The sequence below is a fragment of the Lithobates pipiens genome, unplaced genomic scaffold, assembly GCF_037356315.1.
Source record: "Lithobates pipiens isolate NorthernLeopardFrog02 unplaced genomic scaffold, aLitPip1_a1.2 Scaffold_8, whole genome shotgun sequence".
In the NCBI taxonomy this organism is placed as follows: Eukaryota; Metazoa; Chordata; class Amphibia; order Anura; family Ranidae; genus Lithobates; species Lithobates pipiens.
Window position 1 is genome coordinate 688,672,753 of NW_027507903.1, and position 23,004 is coordinate 688,695,756.

Genomic DNA, 23,004 nt, shown 5'->3' on the forward strand with positions numbered 1-23,004 from the left:
ATGGGCCTGGTGATTTGCCAACGGCTGTCGGCAGCAATGGTGGGGGTCAAAGCTCCTAGACATTTCATCCGTATCACTAGGGAGCATAGGGAGGACCTGAGGGTTTGGGAAACTTTTTTCAACTGTAGGTCACTGTGGATGGCGGGACTGGTGAGCAATCAAGATCTGGAGCTCTTTAGGGATGCCGCTGGGTCCACAGTGTATGGGGCCTTCTATCGGGGTCAATGGAGCACCGAGCCTTGGCCCAGTGCTTGGAAGGAGGCCGGGTTTTGCAAAAAATTGGTTTTACTCAAGCTTTTTCCGGTGGTATTGGCCATGCAGGTTTGGGCAGTCATTCAGGGATTCCAAGGTCAGGCTAAACTGTGACAACATGGGAGTGGTTCGGGTCATTAACCGCATATCAGCATCATCACAACCTGTTGTACAGCTATTGTGGCACTTGGTGCTGCGTTGACTACAGCTGAACATCATGTTGTATGTGGTGCACCTCCCGGGTGTGTATAACACATTGGCTGATGCCTTATCTTGTTTCCAGTGGGACACATTTCGGGAGTTGGCTCTGGCAGCAGTGTGATAGGGGGTCCAGTGTCCCCAATGGATGTGGTCGATCACATTGGAACCATTGCACGATGGATCAGAGGCTTGGCGAGTGTGTCCACTTGGGGGACGTACGAGAGAGTCTGGTAGGAATGGTGGGAGCTGTGTAGGCAGGCTGGTGTGGAGTCCGAATCTACAGAGGTAAGGTGGTTAGTCACTTATTTTGTTTCTAGGAACCTGGAACGAGGGATATTGCGGTCGTCGATGAGTCGCAAGCTCACTGGATTGGCGTTTCTGTTTAAACCGATGGGGTCACGGATTTTACGAAGGGTTTATGCGTCTGCCAGGCCATGAAAGGCTATCAGCGGGTGGAGAATAGTAGGGACACCAGGAGGCCAGTTACCTTTGGCAACCTGTTAGCACTGTTGCAGCGGTTGGAGGCAATCTGCTCTTCACCTTATAAGGCATCCTTTTTCCGGGCAGTGTTTTTGCTGGTCTTTTTTGGCGCTTTTAGGATCAGCGAGCTAGTTAGCCCATCAAAAAAGGGTGCCAGGCAGTTTGGGGGTGCAGGACCTTATATTTCATGGAGATTGCATGGAAATCTTGCTCCGGCGATCCAAGACAGATCAAGGGGGTAAAGGGGTGAAGGTGAGCTTGTTCGCATTAGCCATGTCCCCGGTGTGCCCAGTTGGGGGTTTGAGGGAGTTTTTGGGGTGTTAGACCAGAGGGGAGCTCTGTGTTGTTCATTCATGAAGACAGGATGTTCCTGTCCAGGTTTCAATTTGTGTCAATTTTAAGGAAGGGTTTGCGGGCTTCGGGCTTGGATTATGGGCAGTACGCCTCACTCCTTCCGTATCGTATCGGGGCGGCCACAGAGGCCGCTCAGTGTGGGTTGGATGAGGCAGCTGTAAAAAGGATAGGTCATTGGGATTGCTGCAGGTTTCATACTTACGTGCGTCCTCATTTGGCGCTGGATTGAGGGGTAGCCTGCTGGTGCAGGACTGGGGAGAATCGGGTTACAGCTAGGCTCCGGGGGAACGGGTAAGTGAATGATGTGTGGATGTGTTATAGTATGTTACCACCTGGTTTTCTTTATTTCTTTCAGATGGAATCCAGATGGGGCTCATCTGGATTTTGGGCCACTCTTGTCTTTTGGGGGGCTAGGAGGGCGGACATGAGACCCAATGGTAGACAGTTAGGACTTACCCGGCGGGAGGCTCGGGTTAGGTGGCTGGGCAGGCACAGAATGGAGTGGGAGAGGATTTTGCCCGAGGTGCAGCACTTTGCGTGCCTGGGCAGGCCACCCGATGTGTTGGTTCTTCATGTCAGCGGCAACAACTTAGGGGGACGTCCCACTGGGGAACTAGTCCAAAACGTGAAGATTGATTTCCTTCAATTGCGAACTTACTTCCCAGATATGGTGATTGCCTGGGCCAACATTGTGGCCAGAACGTCATGGCGCTTTGCTCGGTCAGTAGCCAGGCTGAACAAAACTCGTATCAAGGTCAACAAGTGGGTGGGTCAGTTTGTGCTAAGGAACGTTGGTCCGGTGGTGCATCACCATGAGTTGGAGCGTGACGTGGGGTTGTACCTTAGAGGTGACGGGGTGCATCTTTGTCACAGTCCCTACCGTGTCTTTTAGACGGCCAGGTGTGGTCGTGCCCCAAGTGGCTCTAGGTGGTATGGAACTTATGACTGTTTATTCTTGCTCCTGTTTCTCTGCCTCTGAGCCACACCTCAGTTCTATTCTGCCTACTTTCCAGCCATGCCTAGTTTTGCATTAAGTACTGTGGACAATTCTGTTTGTACCTGTCACTCTTGGATCAGCTGTGGCAGGTTACCTAATCAGCTGGGTATAAAACACTGCCTCACTCTGAGGGCTTGGTCAGTTTATTGTCTCTTGTCACCAAAGGTACTTGGTTCCCTGTGTTCCTGTCTTCAAGTTATGGTGTTCCAAGACTGAGGCTTCTGACCCTGGCTTGTATTTCATTTATGCTGACTTCTGGAATCCCGGACAATGACTTTCTTCAACGATCCCTTGGCTTTTCCTGTCAAGCCCCCATGCACAGATTCACAGCCCCAGGTAGATTATCTCTTTGTTACCGTGGGCTGTGTGTATTTGCAAGGGTGAGCGTACATCTCTGCACCATGGACTCCAACCAAGGTAAGCCCTCACAATCTGTAAGAGGTGGACACTGACCTTTGGGCCATGGGCTTTGAGGACGGTATCCGGAAAGCGCTGCAATTGTGGAGGGGCTCCCAAGGGTGAGGGGGTCTCCCTTGTTAGCTGTGGTGGTCTTTGTGGGTGGTAACTGACCCATGGAGATGGAAATATGGGGGGACTCCGAGGTGGTATGGGCTCCCCCTTTTTGATGTACAGTTAACGCGGGTTAACTGAAATTGTATGGTGACATTGCGGGTAAGAGTTGTCTTCAGGCTGGTTATCACGGCCTAGTATGGTAAAAGGCCCGCAGTGTGGGATGTGGATATTCACTGGGGAAGCCCCTTCAAAGACCACCGGGGGGAGATACTGAAGTTTGGGTTTGTTGTTGGTTATAAAATGTTAAGTTATATATTTGTGAATAAATGGCTGCTGTGGCCAGTTTATACTCCAATTAACCACTTCAGCCCTGGACCATTTTGCTGGTCAAAGACCAGAGCACTTTTTGCAATTCGGCACTGCGTCGCTTTAACTGACAATTGCGCTGTCATGCAAAGTGGCTCCCAAACAAAATTGGCATCCTTTTTTTTCCCCTCACAAATAGAGCTTTCTTTTGGTGGTATTTGATCACCTCTGTGGTTTTTATGTTTTGCGCTATAAACAAAAATAGAGCGACAATTTTGAAAAAAACGCATTTTTTTTTACTTTTTGTTATAATAAATATCCCCCAAAAATATAAAAAAAAAAATGTTTCCCCCTCAGTTTAGGCCGATACGTATTCTTCTACATATTTTTGGTAAAAAAAAATGCAATAAGCGATTATTGATTGGTTTGCGCAAAAGTTATAGCGTTTACAAAATAGGGGATCGTTTTATGGCATTTTTATTATTTTTTTTATTTTTTTATTTTTTTTTTACCAGTAATGGCGGCAATCAGCAATTTATTTTTATTTTATTTTATTTTTATTGTGACTGCGACATGGTGGACACATCGGACATTTGTGACACATTTTTGGGACCATTGTCATTTATACAGCAATCAGTGCTATATAAATGCAGTGATTCCTGTGTAAATGACACTGGCAGTGAAGGGGTTAACCAGTGGGTGGCAGTGTAGGGGTTAAGTGTTCCTAGGGGTGTGTTACTAACTGGGGGGAGCTGGGCTTTCATTAAGTAAACACTGATCTCTGCTCCAATCACATGGAGCAGAGATCAGAGTCACTAGTTGCTAGGCAGAACGGGGAGATGCTGTTTACAACGGCATTTCTCAGTTAAGCCGCCCCGTGAGACGATCACGGGTATGCCCGCGGTGATTGAGTCCGCAGGACCGGCAACCGGACTCATGGGGCCCTGCCATGGGCAGCATTAAAGATTGGATGTACCTGTATGCCAATATGCCTACCCATGCTGTTCTGCCGACGTACATCGGCGTGCACCGGGCGGGAACCGGTTAAAGTGTGGCCTCCTCATTTTAAGTTATAAAGGGGGTTCTGGGAGTAGATTGGTCAGCAGTCTGGGTAAAGAGTGAGACATCTTATTTACACTGCTCATGCAATAGGCTGTGCACAAATATGATGTAAATATTCATCTATAGAGAAAGATAGAACATATTATATACATATATTACACTCTGAGGATTTTTTACAAGCTAGCACCAAAAGTACATCTACATAGTTAATTAGCTAGGCGAATGGAATTTCACCAGACTTCAGTGTTGAGGGAAATCAAAAGTTTTGACCAAAGTAAAATTTAAGCATAGCTATATTTGTTATGTTTCTTTGATGTTAATACTACATATCTGATTTATGTGTTTTCTTGTAGATCATTCTAGCAGACTGCTAATGTATCAGGAGCGAGTCATCGACCATGTACGGTCACATCTGGCGCTCCCAGGACACCGGAACATGGCTCCGCAATGTGTGCTTTTTTTAACGTGTCCGCTGCTGACAATAGTGTTGCCATTGGCAATCTCTGCAGTCAACTCATTAGTCGTGGTAAGCCCAACACTCACCTTTGGAAGGACCACATTAAGAAGGCACATGAGCTGCCATCACCGAGCCCAGTGGGAGCAACGGAACACACAAAGCCACACTCCAGGCTCTCACCGTCCAGCCTCGTCTTCTACTTCTCTCTCCTCACAATTGTCCTCCACTCCACCTTCCATCACGCCAAGCTCATGTTTTTCTGCAAAAAAGGCAAGCTTCCATGCTTCCATGGGCCAAATGTTTGAGCGTAAAAAAATGATGATGCCGGACTTGCCCAACGGTTGACGGTTGGCTTGTCAGAACTGATAGCCGCCAACTACTGCCATATAAACTGGTGGACTCAGAGGCCTTTCAAAAATTTGTGGCCATTGGAACACCACAATGGAAGGTCCCAGGAAGGAAGTATTTCTCAGAGAAGGGCATCCCAGAGCTATATGGCCATGTTCAGCGGCAAGTGAATGTATCTCTGGCACACAGTGTCGGTGCCAAGATACATCTGACCAGACACGTGGTCTAGCAAACACGGGCAGGGAAGGTCACTTTTACTGCCCACTGGGTGAACCTTCTGACGGCCGTCAAGCATGTAACCCGTGGCACCCGTGTAGATTTGGTTTTACCGCCACAGAATTCATGCAGGCCTGGCTCTTCTCCTCCTCCTCCTCCTACTCCATCCTCCTCCCTCTCCTCCTCGGCTGACTCCTCCTTTTCCGCTGCTAGCGTCTCTTTCGCTGCACCGCCCAAGCTCCCCAGAACCTATTCGACATGCCAGGTGAGACGTTGCCATGCCGCGCTGCGTCTGTTGTGCCTGGAAGCCAAGAGCCACACTGGCCCGGCACTCCTTTCAGCTTTGCGTTCACAGGCAGATCAGTGGCTAACACTGCTCAATTTGACAGTTGGTAAAGTGGTGTGTGACAATGGTGCCAATCTGCTTAGCGCATTGAAAAAGGGCAAAATAACGCACGTGCCATGCATGGCACACGTCTTAAACTTGGTCGTGCAGCGATTCCTTGTCAAATACCCTGGGGTCCAGGACATCTTGCGGCAGGCAAGGAAAATCTCGGCCCATTTCAGAAGATCTTACACGGCCATGGCTCGCCTTGCTGACATTCAGCGGCGACACAATCTGCCGGTCAGACGTCTTATTTGTGATTGCCTGACGCGATGGAACTCCACCTTCTATATGCTTGATAGGCTGCTTCAGCAGAAATGTGCAGTTAACGTCTACCTGTATGAACTCTGCAGCAGAACAGGTTCTGGAGAGCTGGGTTTTTTTTCACCGCGCCACTGGCTGCTCATGCGTGACGCATGCAGACTTCTGCAGGCATTTGAGGAGATTACCAAACTGGTCAGTCGCAGCCACGGCACCATCAGTGACATGGTACCTTATGCCTTCTTTATGGAGCGTGCATTGCGTTGTGCCAATGATCAAGCCGTGGAGGAGCAGGAGCAGGAAAATGAGGAAGTTGCAATGCTATATGAATTCCCAAGGGGGGCTACTCTATATAAGACAAGTCAACAGGAGTCTGAAAAGGAGTCAGAGGAGGATGGTGCTGGGGCAGATGGGGAGGAGCAAGAAGAGCATGCTTTAAACCTTTCTGGGATCCCTGTTGTTGTGCGTGGATGGGGAGAGGAGAATGAAGAGGACGACATTATCCTGGATGATGAGCAGGAGCCAGGCCACCACACCGCTTCCAGTTTAGTGCAAATGGGGGCCTTCATGCTCCAGTGTTTTAACAGGGACCCCGTATAAAAAGCATAAGGGTCAAGGACCAGTACTGGGTGGCAACGTACTTAGACCCCGGTACAAACACAAAATGGTGGAAATGTTACTGCCATCACAGAGGGCTGTCAGAATGGAGCACTTCCAGGCCTTGCTTCGAGAAATGCTGCATTCTGCTTTTGCGTGCGCTGGCAGAGGAGCAATTCCCACTCCCAGAGAAGGAGTTGCGGGTACCAAGTCAACAGCGCCTGCAAGAAGAGGCCGGTTTGAAGATGTGTTGGTGACTTTGGATATGAGGTCATTCTTTCAGCCGACCCATCGACAGGTGTCATCCGGATCCAGCATCAGGGAACACCTAGACCGTCAGGTGTCCGACTACATTGGGTTAACGGCCGATGTGGACGCTCTGAGGAGTGTTAAACCCCTGGACTACTGGGTGGGCAGGCTTGACCTCTGGCCAGAGCTTGCCCAATTTGCAATCGAACTGTTGGCTTGCCCCTCGTCCAGTGTCCTATCCGAAAGGATGTTAAGCGCAGCAGGGGGGATCGTGACCGATAAGCGTACTCGCCTAGCTCACGACAGTATTAACTACCTCACATTTCTAAAAATGAATGAGGCACAGATCTCGGAGGAATTCAACACATGTGACCAGTAGACCATGTATATGTCTATAAACAATTTTTTTAATCGAGCACACAGACCTTCTCTTTATTTGGCTCACTTCCTTGTACAAAAAAAGCACACCGTACTATATGCCGTACCCTCCTGTTTGAAGAGGTTGAGCAGTGTCATATTTTTGGGGCCCAGCAGCAAGTTGCTGGTATCAGTGCTGCTGTTAGTGCTCTCTATCTCGGTGCAGATGTCAGTGCTGTATATCACGCTGCTGATGTCAGTGCTCATGGGCGCTGTCAATAAATTTATTTTGTTCTGTTCCATTACGATTCGTATTAAAATTAATTCGTACTTCGTATTTCGTGTCCGAAATTCCGTTTCGTTTCGTACAAAATACAAATTTCCGTTAGGTTCGTTAATTTGTATGAACGACGTTTGTTACGATGAATTTAAAGGCAAAAATATACCTCAATATGACAGTCGATGCTGATGGAAGTTTGGTTTTTATCCGAAATATGAAATTTCGTTGGAGAATTTCCTATCCAAAATACGAATTTTCATTAGATGAGAAAAAGAGATGGATTGTCTGCCATGCACCGCTGGTCCAGTTTGCGCCTGCTCCTCCTGGGGCTGCTTATTATGAGGGGCTCCCTCCATCCCTGTGCTGTGCTGACTTCCTCCTGGGGCTGCTTATTATGAGGGGCTCCCACCATCCCTGTGCTGTGCTAACTTCCTCCTGGGGCTGCGTATTATGAGGGGCTCCCACCATCCCTGTGCTATGCTGACTTCCTCCTGGGGCTGCTTATTATGAGGGGCTCCCACCATCCCTGTGCTATGCTGACTTCCTCCTGGGGCTGCTTATTATGAGGGGCTCCCACCATTCCTGTGCTATGCTGACTTCCTCCTGGGGCTGTACCTCTGCTGTGCATATTATGAGGGGCTCCCACCATCCCTGTGCTTTGCTCATTATGAGGGGCTCCCACCATCCCTGTGCTGTGCTGACTTCCTCCTGGGGCTGCTTATTATGAGGGGCTCCCACCATCCCTGTGCTGTGCTGACTTCCTCCTGGGGCTGCTTATTATGAGGGGCTCCCACCATCCCTGTGCTGACTTCCTCCTGGGGCTGCTTATTATGAGGGGCTCCCACCATCCCTGTGCTGACTTCCTCCTGGGGCTGCTTATTATGAGGGGCTCCCACCATCCCTGTGCTATGCTGACTTCCTCCTGGGGCTGTACCTCTGCTGTGCATATTATGAGGGGCTCCCACCATCCCTGTGCTATGCTGACTTCCTCCTGGGGCTGCTTATTATGAGGGGCTCCCACCATCCCTGTGCTATGCTGACTTCCTCCTGGGGCTGTACCTCTGCTGTGCATATTATGAGGGGCTCCCACCATCCCTGTGCTATGCTCATTATGAGGGGCTCCCACCATCCCTGTGCTATGCTGACTTCCTCCTGGGGCTGCTTACGGTACTGGTGTCAGTGCTTTATGTCACGGTGCTGGTGTCAGATCCCTCTATCACGGTGCAGGTGTCAGTGCTCTATATCACGGTGCTGGTGATCATCTCCTGCACCCTCTTCTTTGCCTACCCTGACCTTCCCTTTCCTCCATTGCCTTCATGCGCTCGACAGTCCTGAATTGTCAGAATTTCACATATTAAAAAAAGAATGCTTGTAGTTGTCAATCCCAGATTCACTTCACACATGTGTTATGTCATTGACCATGTGGTGGGACTATGTGTGGCTAGTATATATTTTGTGCAAATATGACCTGTAGGTTTGTAAAGTTTGCCTCCCATTGAAGTCAATGGGGCCCGCCGTGACCGTTACAGTTCGCGAACTATCGGCGTACCCGCAACTCCCGTGTACCCGCAACTCCTTCTCTGTTCGCATTTGCGAAACATCCCATCAGAAGTTCGTCCATCACTAATGAGGATGCCTGTGGCCAATTATAGCTTGGGGTTTAGTACACACCCCACACTATATAAGGCCACCTACACAGCGGCCTTGTGTAGTGTGTTGTAGGCTGCTCAGAGACAGATAGACAGTGTCTACATTTCTTTTGAACCTAGTGCAATTACAGTCAGTGTATTGTGTACACCTGAAGCTATCCCAATTGCTGGTGTTGTTCTAGTCCTATACCACAGGCAGCTGCAGCAGTTACAGTCGGTGTATTATAAACGTCAGCGCTGGGATCCCTGCAGTGGAGACAGAAGACGGATGTATGGACAGCGCTGGACTGAGAGATCCCCCGTCACTGGATATGATCATCCATCGCTGGACCCCGGAGATCCGTCGCTGGATAGTAAGAGTGGATTAGCACCGCTGGAATCTTTTTTTTATTTTTTTATTTTTAATAAAGGAATTTTTCAAAAGTGTGTTTGTCTTATTTAACCATTTTTACACTTTCTTTGTGAAATGGTAGGGGTACTTTTGTACCCCCTTACCATTTCAAACAGGGTGGGCCGGGATCTGGGGGTCCCCTTGTTAAAGGGGGCTTCCAGATTCTGATAAGCCCCCCGCCCGCAGACCCCCACAACCACCGCTCACGGTTGTGGGGATGAGGCCCTTGTCCCCATCAACATGGGGACATGGTGCTTTGAGGGGTCACAGACCCCCAAAGCATCCTTCCAATGTTGAGGGCATGTGGCCTGGTACGGTTCAGGAGGGAGGGGGGCCTCTCTCTCGTCCCTCCTCTTTTCCTGCGGCCTGCCAGGTTGCGTGCTCGGATAAAGGGTCTGGTATGGATTTTTAGGGGGACCCCACGTCAATTTTTTTTTTATTTGATGCGGGGTTCCCCTTAATATCCATAGCAGACCTGAAGGGCCTGGTAATTGAATTTAGGGGAACCTCCACGCTTTTTTATTTTTTATTTTTTTATTTATATCAATGAATGAATGAATTGTCGGCTAATACAGAGAACACTCATTGAGTGTTCTCTGTATTACGGGAGCTGACAATATAGCCGCAAGTGATTTTAAAATACTTTTTTTCCTGCAGAAACGACACTTTGTGCAGGGACAGTTCTAAGCACGGGAAACATGCGCCCCCTTCACATGCATACTATAGACACCCCACAGGTACGAAATTTAAAGGAATATTACACTTTTATTGTTGCACTTTAATCATTATTAAAATCACTGCTCCTGAAAAAACGGCCGTTTTTAAAACGTTTTTTGCATTGATCCATGTCCCCTGGGGCAGGACCCGGGTCCCCAAACACTTTTTAGGACAGTAACTTGCAAATTAGCCTTTAAAATTAGCACTTTAGATTGTGATCATTCGAGTCCCATAGACTTTAATAGGGTTCTAAAGTTCACACGAAGTTTAGGTCTGTTCGCAGGTTCTGGTGCGAACCGAACAGGGGGGTGTTCATCTCATCCCTAGTCACAACCCTTCAAGACTGCCTTTGCCAGTGATGGCGAACCTTGGCACCCCAGATGTTTTGGAACTACATTTCCCATGATGCTTAACTACACTGCAGAGTGCATGAGCATCATGGGAAATGTAGTTCCAAAACATCTGGGGTGCCAAGGTTCGCCATCACTGGCCTATGCGGATGATGAGTGACTATCCTGTTATGTTGACTGACTATCCTCTTCCTCCTCAATGATCCTGCTGATAGCTTGGAAGAACATTGTTGGTTCTGGGCACCGCCACCAGTGGCTAAGGCCCAATTTTTCAGCCCCTGTTTAACAGGGACATGTAATTACAATTCTTGTTATAATATTTCACAGGAGGGCCCGTTCCTGTGCCCACCCAGAGTAACTGTGAGGTGTTATGCCGCGTACACACGAGCGGACTTTTCAACATCCAAAGTCCGAAGGACCGAGTCCGTCAGACTATCCGATCGTGTGTGGGCTGCAACGGACTTTTGACTCGCCAAAGTCTGACGGACTTTAGAAATGAAGCATGCTTCAAATTTTCCCGACGGAACTCCGCCGGACCCGGTCCCTTCGAAAAATCCGCTCGTGTGTGTGCTATTCCGACGGACTAAAACCGACGCTAGGGCAGCTATTGGCTACTGGCTATGAACTTCCTTATTCGAGTCCGGTCGTACGTCATCACGTTCGAATCCGTTGGAGTTTAGTGTGATCGTGTGTGTCCAAGTCCGTTCGGCCGAAAAGTCTGTCAGAACTCCGGCGGAACTCCTTTGGAAGTCTGTCGGACATAAGTCCTCTCGTGTGTACGCGGCATTAGAGTGTTGTGGAACCAGCCCAACCACCACAACCACCACATGCCCAATTTTTCTACCACTGTTCAACAATGGCATGTAATTACAATTCTTGATATAATCGTTCACAGCAGGGCTCTCCAGCACCCACCAAGAGTCACTTTCAGGGCTTACAATGTTGTGGCAAAACCAACACCTTGTTCCGCCAGTTCTGCAGAGCATATAGGGCAGGCCCCTACTTTCAAACATCCAACCTACAAAGTCTCCTACTTGCAAACGGAAGGAAACAACAGGAAGTGATATGAAAAAAGACGGACGGCAAAACAAATTATACAGGGGTGATAACCCTTCCCTATGTTTTCCAAAAAGCTTAAAAATTGTTTTTTCAACTGGAGCTACACTTTAAAAATGTACCAGTTCAAAATTACAAACAGATTCAACTTAACACAACAAATCTACACAGTCCCTGTCTTGTTTGCACCACCTGTATACTGCTGTTCTGAGTATATAGGGCCTGGGGGCCACACGCATTTCCTTTTTTTTTTATATGGGTATGGTGTTCCCCTTAATATCCATACAAGACCCAAATGCCATTTTTTTTTCTCAATGCTTTTCATCCATATTGCCGGAACCAGATATAACATTAAAACCGCAAGCAGTTTGAAATTACTTTTTTTCCCATTAAATGTCATTTTGTGCAGGGACTGTTCTAAACACGGGAAACACGTGGCACTTCACAGGCATACTATAGACACCCCCAGGCACGATATTTAAAGGAATATTTCACTGTTTTTCACATTAAGCGTCATTAAAAATCAGTTCTCCTGAAAAAATTGGTAGTTTTTAAAACTTTTTTTTGCATGGTACATGACTCCTGGGGCAGGACCCAGGTACCCAAACCCTTTTTAGGACAGTAACTTGCATATTAGCCTTTAAAATTAGCACTTTTGATTTTGAACATTCGAGTCCCATAGACTTCAATGGGGTTCTAAAGTTTGTACAAATTTTCTGTCCGTTCGCAGGGTCTGGTGCGAACCAAACCGGGGGGTGTTCGGCTCATCCCTAATGGAGAGTATACAATATACAGACTCTCCTCCTCTCTATACACCATCCATGTATAAACTATATATAGCTACATAGTTAGTAAGGTTGAATAAAGACACCAGCCCATCCAGTTCAACCTGAGTGAGTGTCTACAATTGTCCCTATCCCTGTACATTGCACACTCATATCGGTCCCTACCCTCAAGGAGACACAATCCAAGGTCCCTATTCATATACTAGGGCCAATTTTGGACAGAAGCCAATTAACCTACCTGCATGTCTTTGGAGTGTGGGAGGAAACCCACGCAGGCACAGGGAGAACATGCAAACTCCAGGCAGGTAGTGTCCTGTTTGGGATTTGAACCAACGACCCTTTTTACTTCTAGATGAGAGTGCCAACTACTGTGCCACCCATATATATGGAGAGTACACAATATACAGACTTTGGGTGTATTTGGAATTAGAGTGCTGTGAGCGGAGTTCCCATTCCCTCCCGGCTCTCAGAATATGGAACTCGGCTTTGTTCAGAGCTGTCAGAAGAATGATTGGTGGGGTCTCACCTTGTTAGATCTGCCCATTCATCCTCCAATCAGATTGTTTGTACTTCCCAACAATGAAGAGACCTGAACCTATTCCTAGAAAGGTGAAGAGTCCGATCACAGAAGATTATGGAAGAGAAAACCTGGAAACACGGCACTGGCCGCGTCCAACTTCTTCTTATCCTATAAAAGACCAGAAGTGAGAAAAATAGGTTATTCCGTCTCATCTCATATAATTCCCTTCCAGATTCCAGGAAAGGGAGGGGGAGGGGTATTCCTAGGAACATAACGCACCTCCACCTGTCTAACTTGTTCAGACATCATTCATCTCTAACACAACACTGAGGACATCCACATTCCTCACCCTGTATGAAGAGCTGAACAAGTCTCATTCTATGGGGTCTATTTATAAAAAGATCTGCAGAGCTCCTCCACCAGAAAAGTGCATGTCTATCTGTCATAGACGGGGGCCCGAGGGTGGGGGATGGGGACCCTGGTATCTCCATCTGCTGTATGTCCTCAGAATTCAACCAACATCCTTGCAGGTTAAACATTATCCAGTATTTCTGTGTTTATTGCTGATTAAGTTGGACAGGGTACCGGGAGCCGAGAGATACTCCAGGACACCAAACAATACTAGAAGTAGAGATGGACAAACTTCTGACAGGACGTTTCACGAACGCGGCCAAAAGTTTGCGAACCGCAAAGTTTGCGGCGGGCCCCATTGACTTCAATGGCAGGCGAACCTTAAAAACCTACAGGTCATATTTTCAGCCACAAAATACTTACTAGCTGTACACACATAGTCCCACCACATGGTCACTGACATAACAAAATGTATGAAGTGAATCTGGGATCGACAACGACAAGCATTCTTTTTTTTTTTTTTAATCTGTGAAATTGTGACAATTCAGGACCCAGGAGCGCATGAAGGCAATGGAGGAGAGGAAAGGTCAGGGTAGGCTATGAAGAGAGTGCAGGAGATGATCACCAGCAGCGTGATGTAGAGAGCACTGACACCAGCACTGTGATGTAGAGAGCACTGACACCAGCACCGTGAGAGAGCACTGACACCAGCACCGTGGGAGAGCACTGACACCAGCACCGTGGGAGAGCACTGACACCAGCACCGTGGGAGAGCACTGACACCACACCAGCACCAAGATAGAGAGCACTGAGGGAGGAGGATGGAGTAGGAGGAGGAGTAGGAGAAGAAGAGCCAGGCCTGCATGCAATCCGTGCCGGTAAAACCAAATCTACACAGGTGCCACGGGTTGCATGCTTGACGGCCGTCAGAAGGTTCACTCAGTGGGCAGTAAAAGTGATTTACCTTCCCTGCCCGTGTTTACTAGACCACGTGTTTGTGCCTTCAAAAGTGTGTTTGTCTTATTTAACCATTTTTACACTTTGTGAAATGGTAGGGGTACTTTTGTACCCCCCTACCATTTCAAACAGGGGGAGGGCGGGATCTGTGGGTCCCCTTGTTGGATTTTTAGGGGGACCCCATGTCATTTTTTTTTTAAATTTGATGCAGGGTTCCCCTTAATATCCATATCAGACCTGAAAGACCTGGTAATTGAATTTAGGGGAACCCCCACGCTTTTTATTTTGTTATCAATGAATGAATGAATTGTCGGCTAATACAGAGAACACTCATTGAGTGTTCTCTGTATTACGGGAGCCGACAATATAGCTGCAAGTGATTTTAAAATACTTTTTTTCCTGCAGAAATGACACTTTGTGCAGGGAGAGTTCTAAGCACGGGAAACATGCGCCCCCTTCACAGGCATACTATAGATACCCCCAGCTACGAAATTTAACCACTTGCTTACTGGGCACTTAAACCCCCCTCAGTCCCAGACCAATTTTCAGCTTTCAGCGCTGATGCAGTTTGAATGACAATTGCGCGGTCATACAACACTGTACCCAAATGAAATTTTTATCATTTTTTTCCCACAAATAGAGCTTTCTTTTGGTGGTATTTAGTTACAGCTCGGAGTTTTATTTTTTGCTAAACAAACAAAAAAAGATGCAAAAAAAATAAATAAATAAATCATGTTTTAATAGTTTGTTATAAAATTTTGCAAACGGGTCATTTTTCTCCTTCATTGAAGTGCGCTGATTAGGCGGCACTGATAGGCTGCATTGGTGGGCACTGATGGGCTACATTGGTGGGCACTGATAGGCTGCATTGGTGGGCACTGGTAGGCTGCACTGGTGGGCACTGACAGGCATAGTTAAGGCGGCACTAATAGGCACAGATAAGGCGGCACCGATGGGCACAGATAAGGCGGCACTGATGGGCAAAGATGGGCACAGATAAGATGGCACAGATGGGTGGCACGGATAAGTGGCACGGATGGGTGGCACGGATGGGCACTGATAGGTACCACTGATAGATGGGACTGATGGGCACTGATAGGTGGCTCTGATAGGCGGCACTGCTGGGCACTGATGGGCGGCACTGCTGGGCACTGATGGGCGGCACTGCTGGGCACTGATGGGTGGCACTGGGGTGCAGCACTTTTGAGGCAGATTGTGGGCACTGTGGGTGGCACTGTGGGTGGCATTGTGGGTGGCACTGTGGGTGGCACTGTGGGCACTGCTGGGTGGCACTGTGGGCACTGCTGGGTGGCACTGACGGGGGGCACTTACTTTTATTCAGGATGGCACTGCGGGTGGCAGGTGGGCACTGGCAGGGGGCAGGTGGCCGCTTGAATTGCTGGCCGTGATCGGGACTGATGTCCCGATAACGGCCGCCGGTGATCGGCTTTTTTTTTTTCTCCTCGCGCTGTCAGCACGAGGAGGAATACTAACCGATTACCGGCTCCGTTTTATCACATGATCAGCTGTCATTGGCTGACAGCTGATCACGTGATAAGGGGTCGGGATCGACCCCTTGCACGGATCGGTGATCAGGCGAGTCTCATGGACTCGCCGATCACAGAGCGCGCCGCGCGCGCCCCTCAGGGGGCGCGCAGGCCGCTCGTACCCGGGACGACGTCTATTGACGGCGTCCCGGAAAAGGAGATCCGCGCTGTAGCCGTCATTTGGCTATAGCGCGGATCTCAAGTGGTTAAAGGAATATTACACTTTTATTGTTTCACTTTAATCATTATTAAAATCACTGCTCCTGGAAAAATTTTGTTTTTAAAACTTTTTTTGGCATTGATCCATGTCCCCTGGGGCAGGACCCGGGTCCTCAAACACTTTTTACGACAGTAACTTGCATATTACCCTTTAAAATTAGCACTTTAGATTTCTCCCATAGACTTGTACAGGGTGTTCCGGCTTTTCGAATTTGCCGCAAACACCTCAAATTGTTCACTGTTCGCTGAACAGGCCAACAGGCAATGTTCGAGTCGAACATGAGTTCGACTCAAACTCGAAGCTCATCCCTACTGTACACCTATACCATTCCTTAAAAGGACCTTTGTGGACCGAATAGTAATAGCTAGTGATTAAACTGACTGTCCCTGCTCCACACAGCATCCTGTCCCTACACTGACAAAAGACAGCTGCAATCACCAGCACAGCAGTGCACTGAACCCTATACCAGTCCTTAAAAGGACTTTTGAGGCCTAATAGCTAGCGATTTGTGTCACTACAGTCTCTCCCTGCTCCACACAGCAACCTCTCCCTATGACAAAAGACAGAATGTAAAATGGCCGCCAGATCGGGTCTATTTATAAGGTAGGGGGAATGTCCAATTGTCCATGTGCTGAAATGTCTCCATTGGCTGTCCTGTACCCCATGATGGATGTGTCATCATGGCTCAAAGTTCTTTCACAATGTAAACACATATGTCCGCTGGGCGAACAGCGGCAATAGTCCGCCGGTCGGGCGAATCGCTAACATGCAAAATTTGCCACGAATGGACCGCTGGGTGAACCGTTCATCCATCTCTAACTACCCTGTTTCCCCTAAAATAAGACCTAGTGTGATTGTCGGTGATAGCTGCAATAAAAGCCCTACCCCCCAAATAAGCCCTAGTTAAATTCCTTGTAGGTCTTCTTTTCAGGCTAGGGCTTATTTCTGAGGAAACAGAATAGGGCTTATTTGGGTGGTAGGGCTTATATTGCAACCAACACCGACAATCACGCTAGGTCTTATTTTAGGGGAAACAGGGTAGGAGAACCCTCTTCACTCTGCAGATACTTCTTACACCAGTCCCTTTATCAGGATCTCACTGGGCACCATAAGCAATGCTCCAGGCCAGGCGAGCCTCAGTATTAGTGCACCAGAGATTTCTTCATCATAAGAAAAGGTCACAATCTGCAACAAAGTTTGTTACAATTTCTGCACAGAGATCCCCCCGAGGGGAAGGTTTTTTCGTCAACAAAAGTGGAGTTAGGGCCGGTTCACACTGCAGGCGAGGCGAGGCGTCTCCGACTTGCCTCGCCGCGACCTGCGGGGACCTCAGCGGCGACTTGCAGAGGACTTCTGTATAGAAGTCAATGCAAGTCGCCCCCGAAGTCGCCCAGAAGTAGTACAGGAACCTTTTTTCTGAGTCGGAGCGACTCGAGTCGCTCCTCTCAGAACGATTCCATTGTACAGAACGGGGGCGACTTGCGGGAGCGAGGCGAGGCGAGCCGTGTCGCCTCGCATCGCCTCGCTGTGTGAACCGGCCCTTACACTTTAACATATTTTTACTGCTAAAAGTAACATTTGTGATCAGTTGAGGATTTTACAATTGTTTTTTTAGTATTTACAGAATATTTGTGTAAATTTAACACAATTTTTTTGCATTTCAATTTACAACATTTTGATGCCGATATTTTATGTAATTTCACAGACATTTGTTACATTGTAGAGTCAATGTTAGTGTTAAGGGTTATGGTTAGTGTTAAGGGTTATGGTTAGTGATAATGTTGGGGTTAAGAGTTATGGTTAGTGTTAATGTTGGGGTTCGGTCACTTTCACACTGAGGTGTTGTAAAAATATCACCTGAAAAGCTGTGAATTGTCTCTTCTGCAGCCCCAGTATGAAGGTCGCAGAGCTTCCCCCCCCCCCGGGGGGCTTGTAGGACGGGGAGACATAATGGCTGTGCGTTTATTACTTAGAAACCAAATCAACTTCACTTTCCTGTTCAAGAAAACAGCCAATCCCCTTTCACCGAGATCGATCATTATCTCCCCCTCCCCCGCCACACACCAATCATATTTCCCCCAATGGATGTTTCCTCATTTCTGTACAAACCCCGAGACAGAAATCTTCACATCAACAACAAAGATATTTCTACCGAAGAGAGAAAACCAGAAATACAACATTTTACTGATCTATATCTTCTTTAACCACTTGCTTACTGGGCACTTAAACCCCCCTCAGTCCCAGACCAATTTTCAGCTTTCAGCGCTGATGCACTTTGAGTGACAATTACGCGGTCATACAACACTGTACCCAAATAAAATTTTTATCATTTTTTCCCACAAATAGAGCTTTCTTTTGGTGGTATTTAGTTACAGCTCGGAGTTTTATTTTTTGCTAAACAAACAAAAAAAGATGCAAAAAAAAAAAATCATGTTTTAATAGTTTGTTATACAATTTTGCAAACGGGTCATTTTTCTCCTTCATTGAAGTGCGCTGATTAGGCGGCACTGATGGCTGCATTGGTGGGCACTGATAGGCTGCATTGGTGGGCACTGATGGGCTGCATTGGTGGGCACTGATAGGCTGCACTGGTGGGCACTGATAGGCATAGTTAAGGCGGCACTAATAGGCACAGATAAGGCGGCACCGATCGGCACAGATAAGGCAGCACTGATGGGCAAAGATGGGCACAGATAAGATGGCATGGATGGGTGGCACGGATAAGTGGCACGGATGGGTGGCACGGATGGGCACTGATAGGTACCACTGATAGATGGGACTGATGGGCACTGATAGGTGGCACTGATAGGTGGCTCTGATAGGTGGCACTGCTGGGCACTGATGGGCGGCACTGCTGGGCACTGATGGGCGGCACTGATGGGCGGCACTGGGGTGCAGCACCTTTAAGGAAGATTGTGGGCACTGTGGGTGGCACTGTTGGTGGCACTGCTGGATGGCACTGTGGGTGGCATTGTGGGTGGCACTGTGGGTGGCACTGTGGGTGGCGCTGTGGGCACTATGGGCACTGCTGGGTGGCACTGATGGGGGGCACTTTCATTCAGGATGGCACTGCGGTGGGCAGGTGGGCACTGGCAGGAGGCAGGTGGTCAGCTGTATTGCTGGCCGTGATGGGGACTGATGTCCCGATCACGGCCGCCGGTGATCGGCTTTTTTTTTCTCTCCTCGCGCTGTCAGCGCGAGGAGGAATAATAGCCGATTACCGGCTCCGTTCTGTCACATGATCAGCTGTCATTGGCTGACAGCTGATCACGTGATAAGGGGTCGGGATCGACCCCTTGCACGGATCGGTGATCAGGCGAGTCTCGTGGACTCGCCGATCACAGAGCGCGCTGCGCGCGCCCCTCAGGGGGCGCGCAGGCCGCTCGTAACCGGGACGACGTCAATAGACATAGTCCCGGAAAAGTAGATCCGCGCTAATGCCGTCATTTGGCAATAGCGCGAATCTCAAGTGGTTAATGTGTTATATCTCCGACATGTCCCCTCCCCCACAGTCACACCCTATTATTATTATACATGTATATAGCTCTGACATATACCGCAGTGCTGTACAGAGATCACTGAGCCAATCACATCAGTCTCTGTACAGAGGAGCTTACACTCTAATGTCCCCTCCCCCACAGTCACATCAGTCTCTGTACAGAGGAGCTTACACTCCAATGTTCCCTCCCCCCCACAGTCACATCAGTCTCTGTACAGAGGAGCTTACACTCTAATGTCCCCTCCCCCCACAGTCACATCAGTCTCTGTATAGAGGAGCTTACACTCTAATGTCCCCTCCCCCCAAAGTCACATCAGTCTCTGTATAGAGGAGCTTACACTCCAATGTTCCCCTCCCCCCACAGTCACATCAGTCTCTGTACAGAGGAGCTTACACTCTAATGTCCCCTCCCCCCACAGTCACATCAGTCTCTGTACAGAGGAGCTTACACTCTAATGTCCCCTCCTCCACAGTCACATCAGTCTCTGTACAGAGGAGCTTACACTCTAATGTCCCCTCCCCCCACAGTCACATCAGTCTCTGTACCAGAGGAGCTTACACTCTAATGTCCCCTCCCCCCACAGTCACATCAGTCTCTGTACAGAGGAGCTTACACTCTAATGTCCCCTCCCCCACAGTCACATCAGTCTCTGTACAGAGGAGCTTACACTCCAATGTTCCCTCCCCCCCATCAGTCTCTGTACAGAAGAGCTTACACTCTAATGTCCCCTCCCCCACAGTCACATCAGTCTCTGTATAGTGGAGCTTACACTCCAATGTTCCCTCCCCCCCATCAGTCTCTGTACAGAAGAGCTTACACTCTAATGTTCCCTCCCCCACAGTCACATCAGTCTCTGTACAGAGGAGCTCACACTCTAATGTCCCCTCCCCCCACAGTCACATCAGTCTCTGTACAGAGGAGCTTACACTCTAATGTCCCCTCCCCCCCACAGTCACATCAGTCTCTGTATAGAGGAGCTTACACTCCAATGTTCCCTCCCCCACAGTCACATCAGTCTCTGTACAGAGGAGCTCACACTCTAATGTCCCCTCCCCCCACAGTCACATCAGTCTCTGTACAGAGGAGCTTACACTCTAATGTCCCCTCCCCCACAGTCACATCAGTCTCTGTACAGAGGAGCTTACACTCTAATGTCCCCTCCCCCCACAGTCACATCAGTCTCTGTATAGAGGAGCTTACACTCTAATGTCATCCCCCCACAGTCACATCAGTCTCTGTACAGAGGAGCTTACACTCTAATGTCCCCTCCCCCCACAGTCACATCAGTCTCTGTACAGAGGAGCTTACACTCCAATGTCCCCTCCCCCCACAGTCACATCAGTCTCTGTACAGAGGAGCTTACACTCTAATGTCCCCTCCTCCACAGTCACATCAGTCTCTATACAGAGGAGCTTACACTCTAATGTCCGCTTCCCCCCCCCCCCACAGTCACATCAGTCTCTGTACAGAGGGGCTTACACTCTAATGTCCCCTCCCCCACAGTCACATCAGTCTCTGTACAGAGGAGCTTACACTCTAATGTCCCCTCCCCCCACAGTCACATCAGTCTCTGTACAGAGGAGCTTACACTCTAATGTCCCCTCCCCCACAGTCACATCAGTCTCTGTACAGAGGAGCTTACACTCTAATGTCCCCTCCCCCACAGTCACATCAGTCTCTGTACAGAGGAGCTTACACTCTAATGTCCGCTCCCCCCCCCCCCCCCCCACAGTCACATCAGTCTCTGTACAGAGGAGCTTACACTCTAATATCCCCTCCCCCACAGTCACATCAGTCTCTGTACAGAGGAGCTTACACTCTAATGTCCCCTCCCCCCACAGTCACATCAGTCTCTGTACAGAGGAGCTTACACTCTAATGTCCCCTCCCCCCACAGTCACATCAGTCTCTGTACAGAGGAGCTTACACTCTAATGTCCCCTCCCCCACAGTCACATCAGTCTCTGTACAGAGGAGCTTACACTCTAATGTCCCCTCCCCCCCACAGTCACATCAGTCTCTGTACAGAGGAGCTTACACTCTAATGTCCCCTCCCCCCACAGTCACATCAGTCTCTGTACAGAGGAGCTAACACTCTAATATCCCCTCCCCCACAGTCACATCAGTCTCCGTATAGAGGAGCTTACACTCCAATGTTCCCTCCCCCCATCAGTCTCTGTACAGAGGAGCTTACACTCTAATGTCCCCCCCCCACAGTCACATCAGTCTCTGTACAGAGGAGCTTACACTCTAATGTCCCCTCCCCCTACAGTCACATCAGTCTCTATACAGAGGAGCTTACACTCTAATGTCCCCTCCCCCCACAGTCACATCAGTCTCTGTACAGAGGAGCTTACACTCTAATGTCCCCTCCCCCTACAGTCACATCAGTCTCTATACAGAGGAGCTTACACTCCAATGTTCCCTCCCCCCACAGTCACATCAGTCTCTGTATAGAGGAGCTTATACTCCAATGTTCCCTCCCCCCACAGTCACATCAGTCTCTGTATAGAGGAGCTTATACTCCAATGTTCCCTCCCCCCACAGTCACATCAGTCTCTGTATAGAGGAGCTTATACTCCAATGTTCCCTCCCCCCCATCAGTCTCTGTACAGAAGAGCTTACACTCCAATGTCCCCTCCCCCCCACAGTCACATCAGTCTCTGTATAGAGGAGCTTACACTCCAATGTTCCCTCCCCCCACAGTCACATCAGTCTCTGTATAGAGGAGCTTACACTCTAATGTCCCCTCCCCCCACAGTCACATCAGTCTCTGTATAGAGGAGCTTACACTCTAATGTCCCCTCCCCCCCACAGTCACATCAGTCTCTGTATAGAGGAGCTTACACTCCAATGTTCCCTCCCCCCACAGTCACATCAGTCTCTGTATAGAGGAGCTTACACTCTAATGTCCCCTCCCCCCACAGTCACATCAGTCTCTGTATAGAGGAGCTTACACTCTAATGTCCCCTCCCCCCACAGTCACATCAGTCTCTAGAGTACTTACACTCTATTGTCCCCTCCCCCCCACAGTCACATCAGTCTTCTGGTATAGAGGTACTTACACCTCTAATGTCCCCTCCCCCACAGTCACATCAGTCTCTGTATAGAGGAGCTTACACTCTAATGTCCCCTCCCCCACAGTCACATCAGTCTCTGTACAGAGGAGCTTACACTCTAATGTCCCCTCCCCCCACAGTCACATCAGTCTCTGTATAGAGGAGCTTACACTCTAATGTCCCTCCCCCCCACAGCACATCAGTCTCTGTACAGAGGAGCTTACACTCTAATGTCCCCTCCCCCCACAGTCACATCAGTCTCTGTACAGAGGAGCTTACACTCTAATGTCCCCTCCCCCACAGTCACATCAGTCTCTGTACAGAGGAGCTTACACTCTAATGTCCCCTCCCCCACAGTCACATCAGTCTCTGTACAGAGGAGCTTACACTCTATGTTCCCTCCCCCACAGTCACATCAGTCTCTGTACAGAGGAGCTTACACTCTAATCTCCCCTCCCCCACAGTCACATCAGTCTCTGTATAGAGGAGCTTACACTCAATGTCCCCTCCCCCCACAGTCACATCAGTCTCTGTATAGAGGAGCTTACACTCTAATGTCCCCTCCCCCCACAGTCACATCAGTCTCTGT

At 48.9% G+C, this 23,004-nt stretch overlaps 1 protein-coding gene across 8 annotated transcripts in view; it reads right to left on the reverse strand.

The window, feature by feature from the left end:
- Positions 1-23,004, reverse strand: part of LOC143963511 (NACHT, LRR and PYD domains-containing protein 3-like) — an 824,666-nt gene that overhangs the window by 145,772 nt on the left and 655,890 nt on the right. For 3 of the 8 annotated variants that reach the window (XM_077473165.1, XM_077473158.1, XM_077473156.1), the window contains exon 1: positions 12,790-12,905. The exons of 1 other annotated variant lie outside the window; for it this stretch is intronic. The gene's annotated coding sequence lies outside the window, so the exon portion shown is untranslated. Of the gene's footprint in view, positions 1-12,789; positions 12,933-23,004 lie in introns of those variants that run through there. 4 more of the 8 variants (XM_077473164.1, XM_077473157.1, XM_077473160.1 and 1 more) reach the window with 3 other exon arrangements.